Source organism: Lactuca virosa, chromosome 9 (genome assembly GCF_052849685.1).
Source record: "Lactuca virosa cultivar CGN04683 chromosome 9, Lactuca_virosa_CGN04683_v6, whole genome shotgun sequence".
NCBI classification, from domain to species: domain Eukaryota; kingdom Viridiplantae; phylum Streptophyta; class Magnoliopsida; order Asterales; family Asteraceae; genus Lactuca; species Lactuca virosa.
The window spans coordinates 140,785,286-140,797,909 of NC_136434.1; positions in this window are offsets into that span (position 1 = coordinate 140,785,286).

The following is a 12,624-nucleotide window of genomic DNA, read 5'->3' on the forward strand; positions in this document are numbered from 1 at the left end:
CAAAAGGGCGTACCCTTTGAATGGATGGATAAGCAAGAAGCTGCATTCCGAACTCTGAAGCAAGCACTCTGCAGTGCACCGGTACTATCACTACCAGAGGGAACAGAGGACTTTGTAGTTTACTGTGATGCGTCGAATCAGGGTCTAGGCTGTGTACTCATGCATCGTGGAAAGGTGATAGCTTATGCGTCCCGACAACTAAAGACCCACGAGGTGAATTATACCACCCATGATCTTGAATTACGAGCTGTGGTCTTCGCCTTGAAGATTTGGAGGCACTACCTTTACGATACGAAGTGCACCATTTTCACTGACCACAAGAGTCTCCAACATATTTTAAATCAAAAGGAGTTAAACATGAGGCAACGAAGATGGGTTGAACTGCTGAACGATTATGAGTGCGAAGTCAAGTACTACCCAGGTAAAGCTAACGTAGTAGCTGATGCCTTGAGTCGTAAAGAATACTCGAATTGTCGTTTAAAGACTCTCTCCATAACCATCCAATCCCACCTGACCTCGTAAATCAGAGCAACCCAGTTGGATGCCATTAAGGCAGAAAACAAAACAAGCGAAGTGTTACGTGGAATGGAAAAGAATTTCGAAGTGAAGGAGGACAGAGCATATTACTTCATGAACCGCATTTGGGTCCCTAAACATGGGGGATTCAGAGAAGTAGTCATGAATGAAGCCCACAAGACACGATACTCCATCCATCCGGGTTCAGATAAAATGTACTTGGATGTCAAGCAACACTATTGGTGGCCTAACATGAAGGCAGAAATTGCCACTTACGTTAGCAAGTGCCTCACGTGTGCTAAAGTAAAGGTGGAATATCAGAAGCCCTCGGGATTGCTACAACAACCAGTAATTCCCGAGTGGAAATGGGAAAGGATTACTATGGACTTTGTGACCAAAGTACCCAAGACGACTGATGGTTTGGATACCATATGGGTAATAGTTGATAGGTTGACAAAATCCGCTCATTTCCTGCCAATAAAAGAATCATACAAGATGGAACGATTGACAAGGATCTATATCAAGGAAATCGTGAGACTCCACGGAGTGCCAATATCTATCATCTCAGATAGAGATAGTAGGTTTACGTCACGCTTTTGGCAATCGCTTCAGAAGGCCATGGGAACACAACTTGACATGAGCACTGCCTACCACCCACAAACGGATGGTCAAAGCGAGCGAACCATTCAAACGCTAGAAGACATGCTTCGCGCATGTGTGATAGACTTTGGAAGGTCATGGGATACCCACTTGCCTTTGATCAAATTCTCATACAACAATAGTTATCACTCAAGCATCAAAGTTACTCCTTTCGAGGCGTTGTATGGACGTAAATGTAGATCACCGCTGTGTTGGGCTGAGGTAGGTGACACACAGCTGGCAAGAGGAAAAACACCAGGCAATGCATTAACGGGACCAGAAATCATATGCAAAACGACCGAGAAGATAATTCAGATTAGATCCCGACTGCAATCATCACGAGACAGACAGAAGAGCTACGCCGATAAGCGGCGAAAGCCCTTGGAATTTAAAGTCGGGGATCAGGTGTTATTAAAGGTCTCTGCCTGGAAAGGGGTGATTCGTTTTGGGAAACGGGGAAAACTAAACCCACGATACATTGGACCCTTCGAGATTCTTGCCCGAATAGGTCCAGTGGCTTATAGACTGCAGCTACCCGCTGAGCTCAGCAGTGTATACCCCGTGTTCCATGTTTCCAATTTAAAGAAGTGTTTATCCGACGAAACTCTTGTCATTCCATTAAAAGAAATTGAAATCAACGAGAATCTCCTGTTCATTGAAGAACCAGTTGAAATCATGGACAGGAAAGTGAAGCGTACTAAGCAAAGTCGCATTCCGATTGTGAAAGTTCGGTGGAACGCGAAACGTGGACCAGAATTCACATGGGAACGCGAAGACCAGATGAAGCAAAAGTACCCTCACCTATTCTCGCATTCTCAAATTTAGCTTTAAAAAGAATTTCGGGACGAAATTCCCTCTAACGGGGGGATGATGTCACAACTAGGAATTCTGATACGTTGTAAGCACTTAACAAAGAATGACATTGTAGCTAAAACTAGAAAACATGTATGGTGTTTATTCAATGACAACAAAATTCCATCAGATACCCTATACCAACTTTCAAATAGTCAACAAAAGTTGGAAACCCTAAAAAAATCCCGGTTTAAGTCCATTTTGGACTAGGATTTTCTTATTGGGCCTAATGGACCAATAAGCTTCCAATTTGACTATTTTGGGCTTAGAACTCTTAAATGGGCTCTAATTGGACCCACTTTCATTTATTTTAACATTTTGGGCCATAATGGGCCTAGAATGAAATAAAATACCCTTATTGGGCCATAACAAATCTAATTAACCTAATTGGGCCGTAAAACCTCTTAAGGGCCCATTGGGCCGAAAACCATTAACTTGGGTTTCAAATTATGGACTTAAGGACAAATGGCCCAAATTCTCTTCTCTCATCTCTCTTTCTCGGCTCAAGAGGAAAAAAAATAGAAACTCATGAAATAAGGAGGGTTAGCCACCTCCTTATTACACCATGGACTTCCAAGCAAACCTCACATGTCTCCATGCACCATCTCTTCACCTCTCTATCTTCTCCTTTCTTCTTCTTAATTCTCGGCCAAAAGAAAGAGCCAAACCATACCCACACAACACCAAAACTCTTCTAAACTCTCTCTAAATTCTCCTCCTTCCCACTCCAAAAGTCTCGAAATTTTACTTGTGCAACAAGAGGATTTCAAGAGATTATCATCACTTCTTGGTAAGTTACACACATCCTATGATTTTATAACTCTTTTCTCATGATGAGATCCCTTATCTTAAACAAATTGTGGTAATCATACTCTTAGAAACACCTCAAGCTCGAGATCATCATCAAAGTGTTGCTAGGGCTGAAAAATCACTTCATTTTCTTCCATTTCTTCTTCAAAACCATGATCAACAAGAAAAGGTGAGTTCATACCCCTCTCTTTTCGGTTTTCACAAGTTTTATAGGGGAGAATACAAGTAAAATGTGTAGATCTATCTGTATGTGGATGTTATGTATGATTTCATGTATGTATGTGTGATTTTATGTGTTTATATGGTAAATATGTAACAAAAAGGAAAGAAATCTCGAGATCTATGGCACAAGAGAGGAAACAAACATGATCTAATATACTTTTCATTGAACAAGTCAAGAAAAGTTTCTATATAAAGTCATAATAAACATAATGCAACATAAAACTCATTTTTGGGGCTATAATTGTCAAATAAACAAAAGTTAGGTTGAAATTTGTCAATTACGGTTTTCTTAAGGACTAAAAGAGTCAAAATAGTAAAACTAAATGTTTTTATGAATATCATACTCTTTAAAGGGCTAGAAATGTAATTTGTAGCTTAATGGGCTAATTTTTGGGCTTTTCGGCCCATTGAGGCAAAAATTGCGAAGAACATAATTTTCAAGGGATTGAAATGGTAAACTTCTCAAAACAGGGGGAAAAAGGGTTAACAAAACTAATTCAGGGGTTAAAATGATTTTTTTTCCAAACAAGGATAAAAAATGTAAAGTTTTTGGAATTTCGGCCAAAATTGTAAAAGTTGCGAAAAAGTTGGACTTTAACCGAAAGACTCTTTGCTGGAGGGCTGAAACTTCCAAAGAGTAAATTTTGAGCTAAAAACATTTACTTAAACAAGTCTATGGGTAAAAAATGTAAAGAAAATGGTTTAAGGGCCTAAAATGTTTTTTTTAAAATAAGGGACTAAAATTGTCATTTTTATTAAAGAAGGGTTGAAAAGGGTCAAACCAATATTTTGAACAAATTATTTTATTATTAAGATATTTGAGTCAAAAAAAAATACCAAACTACAACTCATGAAAATAGAAAGATGAATATACGTAAAATTCCAAATATCGTTATAAACAACCAACCGGTAAATATTAACAATCGTTCAATCAAACTTTCCAACAATTATAATATACCTAAAACAAGTAAATATTCAAATCTTTGGGCTTGAAAGTCTCAAATCATGCTTATTGGGCCTTCGTGACCCATTAACATAACTTTTGAGCCCAACGATAAAAATAAACGTTTATTGGGCCTCCTGTGACCCAATTACATGTTTAAGAGACCCTCAATGGCTTTCAAGTGCTATTGGGCCTCAGTGGCCCATTAGCATTGCTAGTAAGGTCCAAATAAATCAAATGCGAAATGGGCCAACGCGTCCTTCGTATAACCAACAGCCTTAAATAACACACGTAATTAGCAGGACCTTGTAATCTTCTTCTCCTCGTTTGTTAGGCTTACCTTCAATTCAAGTAAAAAAATACAGGTAGTTAATCAATAGTAATCAATTTCGTTTGGATTAAGTGAGTAATAACGGGCGACACCTCTAAGGGTCGTTCGTAGTCTGTAGTTATAATCAAAGTCTCCTGGAGGGAGAGCGAGAGTTTGTGTATAGATCTATACGGGGGTGACTCCCCCACACCTCAGCTGTTCGCTACAGTTAGACTCGGCCAATCTAGGGTGACAAAATCTTAAGATCAATTCCGGCGTGCGCTAGAATGCCAAGACAGACGAACTAGTCATTATCATGCATGGTTATAACGACTCACATAAATAAATGAATCCAATACTATCCGAGTAATCAAGGAAAATCATAATGATTCGTTGTGACGGTATAACAATTTGAAACAATTATATTATATTATCGGAAAACATCGGGTTTTTGGAGGAAATCAACACCATTCACTTGCACTTTCAATAACTATAATGCAAAACTTCTCATTTATACATGTTTGAAATCATTCATACACAAATTTTTGGATTTTCACACCTTGGTATAAACAATTGTCCTTTCAGAAAATATCGGATTTTCTGGGTTTTATAAACTATACAAACATTTTCAAAACAAACCTGCTTATGAACTCACCAACATTCCATATGTTGACGTTTTCAAAATAACTTGTATTCTCAGGTAACGGGTAAGCTGAAGAGTAATACCAAGTATGTTAGGATGTTATGTTTTGAAAACTCTCAAACAATTTATGCTATGGATATGTCATATTTAGACAATGTACTTGATGTGAACAATGTCAGTTGTAATGTATTAATGCATGTTGAAGTTTATGTTGTGTTTCATGTATAATCATTGTGATGATATTCAATTTGAGTCACGCGAGCCCTCGGACGTTTCCGCCGTCTGGTTCGGGGGTGTGACAGGTTTCAATCTCATGACATGCTCAAGTGACTTAATAACCAAAAGATAGATGGGAGAAAACCCTAAAACTCCCTAGAATGAGATCTAACAAAAGAAATGGTCAAGATGGCAGATTTTTACCTCCAAACAGAAGCTAATCACTGAAGAACACTGGATCCAAAAGTCCCTCCTCGATCCAATCCGTGTTGCTCTCCAAATCTCCTTCCAAAAATGCACAAGAACACTCAAATTAATCTCTCTCTCTCTCTCTCTCTCTCTCTCTCTCTCTCTCTCAAAACGAGTGGAACTGGTCTAGGGTTTCTCACAAAGCTCTAAGGTGACAAGGGAGGCAGATATGAAGGCTTAAGGTCCTATAAATAGGACATAAACCCTGAAAATTAAGGTTTTCTCACTTAGCACCTACTCGTCGAGTTGGGGTCCTCCAACTCGTCGAGTAGACTCTAGAAATCATGCGACCATTAATTCCTCTACTCGATGAGTTGGTGCATCCAAATCGTCGAGTTCATTTGAAATAAAGAATGTAAATAATTAAATAATATACCTGGGAGTCAGGATGCTACAGTTCTCCCCCATTAGAATCAGACTTCGCCCTCGAAGTCATCCTCTGGAAACAACTCTGGGTACTGCTCCCGCATCTCGGACTCTGGCTCCCAAGTCCATTCGGATCCCTTCCGATGTTGCCACTGGACCTGAACCAGGGGAACCTCTTTATTCCTTAATACCTTCACCTTCCTGTCCAAGATCGCTATCGACCTCTCAATGTAGTTCAGGCTTTCATCAACTTGAATGTCCTCTATAGGAACCACTGCCGTCTCATCGGCTACACACTTCCTCAGCTGGGACATGTGGAAGGTGTTATGAATCTGACTCAACTCCATAGACAGCGCCAAACGATAAGCTACCTTACCCACTCGAGTGATCACTCTGAAAGGACCGAGGTATCTAGGGCCTAGATTACCCCACTTCCTGAATCGAATCACCCCTTTCCATGGGGATACCTTCAGGAGGACGAAATCTCCGACCTGAAACTCTAGGTCTGAATGACGCCGGTTGGCGTAGCTCTTCTGACGAATCTGAGCCGTCAATAACCTCTGTCTGACCTGCTGGATCCGATCTATCGTCTTGAGCACTATTTCACTGCCCCCATCACTCTCTGCCCTACCTCTCCCCATTAGATGGGAGTCCGACACCTCCTTCTATAAGAGCTCAAAGGGAGGCATACCAATACTGGAATGATGGTTTTTGTTGTATGAAAACTCAGCCAGGGGACAATAATTGTCCCAACTTCCACCGAAGTCCATAACGCATGCTCGTAGCATGTCCTCGAGAGTGTGAATCATCCGCTCGCTCTGCCCGTCATTTTGTGGGTGATATGCGGTACTGAAGTGCAACCGGGTACCCAACGCCTCATGAAATTTCTTCCAGAACCTGGAAGTAAAGCGCACATCTCAATATGACATTATCGATGTCGGAACTCCATGTCGTACCACCACCTATCGCATGTAGATCTCGGCCAATTTCTCTGCAGAAGAGCTCTCATTGATAGCCAGGAAATGAGCACTCTTCATACACCGGTCTACAATCACCCATATCGCGTCGACACCTTAGGCAGTCCTCGGTAATTTGGTGATAAAATCCATGGAAATCTGTTCCCACTTCCACTGGGTAATGTCTAGAGGCTGCAACGGGTCATGTGGTTGTTGGTGCTCCGCCTTGACTTGACGACAGGTCAAGAATCTCTCAACTACCCATGCCATATCTCTCTTCATGCAGGGCACCAGTAATCTCTCTACAAATCCAAATACATCTTGGTGGCCCCTGGATGGATCGAGAATCTCAACTAATGATCCTCCTCCATCAAAATACGTTGAGCTCCACCTATATAAGGCACCCAAATCCGCCCTCGGAAAGTCATAAGCCCCCGACTATCCGTCCTAAACTCGGAAATCTGCCCGATCACCCGCTCTCTCTTACGTTCTCCGGTCTCACTGCCACCATCCGGGCCTCTCGGATGGTATCTAAGACTGGAGTCATCACCGTCATATCCTCATGCATACGTCTCGGATCGGAGCACTCCTTACTCTATGACACAGGGCATCAGCTACCACATTAGCCTTGCCAGGGTGATACAAGATCTCACGGTCGTAGTTGTAACACCAGCAAAAATTAGGTCAAAAATAAATTTGTTCAGTAACCATAATTGAGTATACTAAGTGGTAGATATCGTAACAAGGTTTCCAAAAATATAAGGAACACTAAAATCCGAGTTATAACGAAGAAGTTATGACCAATCGAAGATCCGCGACGATACCCGTAAAACACTGTTAAGCAGAAAACGCGAAATTTCAATAAAATACTTTTTAAACTTAGGTATCTAAATGAAAGTCGTAGATATCCCAAAACCGTAAACATACATAAAAAGAACGCCCAAATCTGACTTCATATGAGGAAGTTATGATTTTTCGAAGTTTCGGACGTAGCGGTAGACAGCTAAAAACTCGAAATAGAGATCGAGCGACTTTTAGCCAACACGACCTAAACGAGAATCGAAGATCTCGACAATAGTGTCACAACGGTAAAAATTCTGACAAAAACGGGCGTCTGATGAAGAAGTTATGGATTTTTAACGGACTTTTCCTGTCCCGATCTACTAAAAATAAATATAATAAAATTTAAATTCAAAATTAGTCGACGAAGTTTAAACGAGAGTTATAGAGCATAATCTCACCTTCGCGTCGATATAAAGAACGTCGAAAACGGAGTTCGTATGCGAAAGTTATGAATTTCTGAAGTTCGGGGCGCGAACCCCAACACTCTGTCGGAGTTCACGACGTGAAAAAGAGGTTCACGACGTGAACTCAGTGCTGACGACTTCTGGAGCCTGACAGACTGCTGTCGCGACTACGCACCTGATGACGACCAAGTTCACGACGTTAATAAGCTTGGTTCACGACGTGAGACCCCAAAAATGACCCTATAAATAGAAACCGAAGGTCTCGGGTTTAGGCTGCTCACTCCTATCCTCTCTCCTACTTCTACTATGTGTTAAGCATCCTGAGACTACCCCGAAGCCCCGGTAACACCCCTAACACACGACGCAAGTCCCGATGCCCCGAATCTCCCGAGATTTCTGAGAAATCGACTCCTTTCCGGTCGAAGTGCTGCCCGAACAAAGCATCGTTCTCACCGAATCTTCACTACTACCAAGTGAGTTCATACCCCTATCACTACGTTTTGAAATACTTTTTAAATGTTTTTAAACACTTTTAAGGGGGGGAATACAAGTAAACACACGGCTAAAATCGTGTGAAACATCGATCTTTTGCTATACTTTTCATATTGTTGTTTTAACTATCTTATGAAGTTATTATCATACAAAACACCTCACAACACAACTTACCCTCCGGGGATACAATATGTTTTATAAATGAAATATGTTTTATTTATACGTTTTCATACTACATCATATCAAGGGTAACCATTTCAACTATAACATTACGTGTATTCGACAAATCACAATTTGTTATTATGCCTTTGTTAACACTGTAGAAAGGGTAATCATTTTGGACATAAACATACACACTTTTGCATACATGACTTAATTGTTATCTCGAATTGTCAAAAGATTTTTCATCATATTACTCGTGAACATCGTTGTTAGCAATCATGTGATGTCATATGGCTTTGTTTGTACCAAACGAAAGTCCCCACCTATAACCAAAATCTCTTGGAGGGAGAGCGTGAGAAGTGTGTATAGATCTATACGGAGCTGACGACTCCGCACCCTGACTGTTAGCTACAGTCCCCGGGGTGACAAATGTCAACATTAGGTACTGCGTCTAGTATGGTTATGAGGAACTCACAACACGCGGAAACAATGACTCATGCACGTAGTAATACATAACTCAATCATGCTCGGGGGGTAATAACTATATTATAGGGTATTATCAGCATGTTCAGAATTCAGGATAAACACTTCCACAACTAGTTTTACTTAATGATAAAACTATACACATTCATTATAAGTATGGCAAATTTACTTACATTCATGGTCTTGGTTCATATAAGACTACACCTCACTTTTAGGAAAATATAGGATTTTCCTGGTTCAAATACATTCATTTTGTACAATAACGATTTACAACATCATTCTTAAGAAAATATCGCATTTTCTGAAAACAAACACGGACTTTTCAAATGACATTCATTTACACAAATAACAGCTTATGAACTCACCAACTTAAATGTTGACACTTTTTCTTTGAAATAACTTGTATTCTCAGGGAATCGCTAAACCAGGTTAGCAACTGCTTTTGAAGACTTACGCTCAGGCGTTAGTTTAATCTTTTGGACATCATATTGTAATTGACTTTTGCAAACATGTAATACTACAATCATGTAAACTTTTCAATTATGTATATGATGGTTGCGTGTACTTTCTTTACTATTCATTTGTTATAATATTGTACATGACGTCCTCCGCCCCCGAATGTTTCCGCCGTTCTGGTTTGGGGGTGTGACAGTAGTCTTTCACTACGTCCAACCACCCCCTCTGTCTCATATTCAGGTTGGGCTGATCCATAAGGTACTTCAGGCTCTTATGGTTCGTATATATGGTATACCGGACACCATATAGATAGTGGTGCCATATCTTGAGGGAGAACACCACCGCCCCCAACTCCAAATCGTGGGTCGGATACCTCGTCTTCTGAGGCTTCAACTGCCTCGATGCATATTCTATCACGTGCCCCCTCTGCATCAAAACCACACTCATCCCTGATATAGATGCATCACAGTAAACTATGAAGTCCTCCACTCCCTCAGGAAGGGCTAACACTGATGCTTCGCACAATCTCTGACGAAGAGTCTCGAATGAGGCCTGCTGCTCGGGCCCCCAAGCAAAAGTAACACCCTTCCTGGTCAATCTAGTAAGAGGAACAACAATCTTGGAGAAATATGTGATAAATCTCTGGTAGTAGCCTGCCAGGCCAAGAAAACTCCTGATCTCAGATGGGGACCTCGGCACCTCCCATCGCATAACTGCCTCAATCTTGGCCGGGTCGACTAAAATCCCATTCTGATTAACGAAGTGCCCTAGGAACTGGATCTCTCGTAACCAGATTTCAGACTTGGAGAATTTGACGTAAAGCCTCTCCGTCCTCAATACTCCAAGAATCTCCAGAAGATGTTCCTCGTGCTGCTCTCTGGACATCGAGTATACCAAAATATCGTCGATGACCACAATCAATAACCGATCCAACATAGGCCTGCACACCCGGTTCATGAGATCCATGAATACTGTCGGTGCGTTGGTGACTTCGAAGGGCATCACCACAAACTCGTAGTGCCCATAATGAGTCCGAAAGGCCGTCTTCTGGAAATCCTCCTCGCAGACCCTCATCTGATGATACCTAGATCTCAAATCAATCTTGGAAAACCAAGATGCTCTCTGCAACTGATCAAACATATCATCGATCCTCGGTAGTGGATAACGGTTCTTGACCGTCAGCTTGTTCAACTCCCGGTAGTCGATACACATCCGGTGTGAACCATCCTTCTACTTGACAAAAAGGATTGGCGCTCCCCACAGTGAGCTACGCGGTCTAATGAAACCTTTCCCCAGCAGCTCCTGGAGCTGCGAGGATAACTCATGCATCTCGGGCGGCACAAGTCGATATGGTGCCTTAGCAATAGGCACCGCTCCCGGAACCAAATCGATCTGGAACTCCACCTGCCTCTCGGGAGGCACACCCAGTAACTCCTCGGGGAAAACATTCGGGAACTCACACACAATCGAAACATCGGAGATATAACTCGACCTCTCAGTGGCAACTCTCGTATCCGTCAGATATGCTAAATATCTCATACATCCCTGCTGTAAACTCTACCTCGCCCTGGCGGTAGAACAGAAAGTTGATCCATATCTGGTCCCCTCGCCATACACAGTAAGCACTCCCTCACTACGGTCTAATATGGTCACCATCTGACGCTCACAAAATCACAGCTCCAAACGGGCTTAAACAATCCATGCCAACTATGAAACAAACATCACCCATCGCTATCGGTACCAGATCTATCGAGAACTCAACACCTAAAATCTCTAATACACATCCCCAGAATACATCAGTGGCAAAAACCGCATGCTCGTCGTCTATAGAAACCCTCAATGGTCGACTCAACGCCTCGCGTCTGACACTAATGTGACGACTAAAGGATAAGGACACAAAAGATCGACTCGCACCCGAGTTAAATAACACCAAAGCAGGCACAAAACTCACAAGAAAACTACATATACATAGCACAACATAAGCATAAACAAATCTCAAAACAAGATAGATAAGGAGATACGTACCAGCAACGACATCAGGTGTTGCGCGGACCTCCTCCGCGGTCAACTAAAATGTTCTCCCACGAGCCCTCAGAGGCTCGGCCTTCCCCGGCCGGCCATCGGTAACAGGTAAAGCAGCATGAGTAGCAGTCTGGGCTGATCCCTGGGTGAGCTGGGGACACTCGGCCTTCCGATGGCCCGTCTGGTTGCAGTGAAAGCAAATAGAAAATCCCTTGGGGCAGTCCCTCGCCATATGGCGCTCCTTGCCACATTTGTAGCAAATCCCTGCTCGGCAAGACCCCTCGTGACTCTTGCTGCACTTGCTACAATTGTGGCCTTTCTGGCCTCCAACTCTCGAATCAGCGGACTTGGCCCGCTTAGCCGCCGACTGCGACTTTACCGGTCTCCTATCTCTCCCTTGCAGCTCTCCTCCTCCCTGGTCTGAATCTCCAGCTCAATCTCTCTCCTCCTGGTATTGGTCTGCAACTCGGCCAATGTCTGATAAGACGAGTTCGCCACGAACTCCCGAATGTGTCTCCTCAAGATGCTCAAATACCGACTCACACGTGCCTACTCAGTGGACACGTGCCCAGGGCAGAACAACGCCCTTTCATGGAACATCCTCATAATCTCAGTCACTGACTCTGTCTTCTGCTTCAGAGACAGAAACTCCTGTGCCAAACGTTCCCTCTCCACCTGGGGAACATACTAATCTCGGAACAACTTGTTGAAATCAGTCGTCATAAACTTCCACCAGTCCTTCACTCCCAAGTGAAGCTGGTTCAGCGCGAACCGGAATTTCAGATGCTCTGTACATGAACATATATAAAAACACCCCTCAATGTCGGAGATCCAGCTCATGGAAGCTATCAGATCCTACGTTCCATCGAACTCTGGTGGCTTCGTGTTGCTGAACTCACGAAACAACAACGAGTCACCTCCCTGTGGCTTGGATGCAGCTATGGCCGCGGTGGCTACAGCAGCAGCCTCCGTAACAGCAGCGTTGTAACATCCTGTTTCGGATCGTCTGTGATTAGGGTTTGTGGGCTGCAACCCGGGCA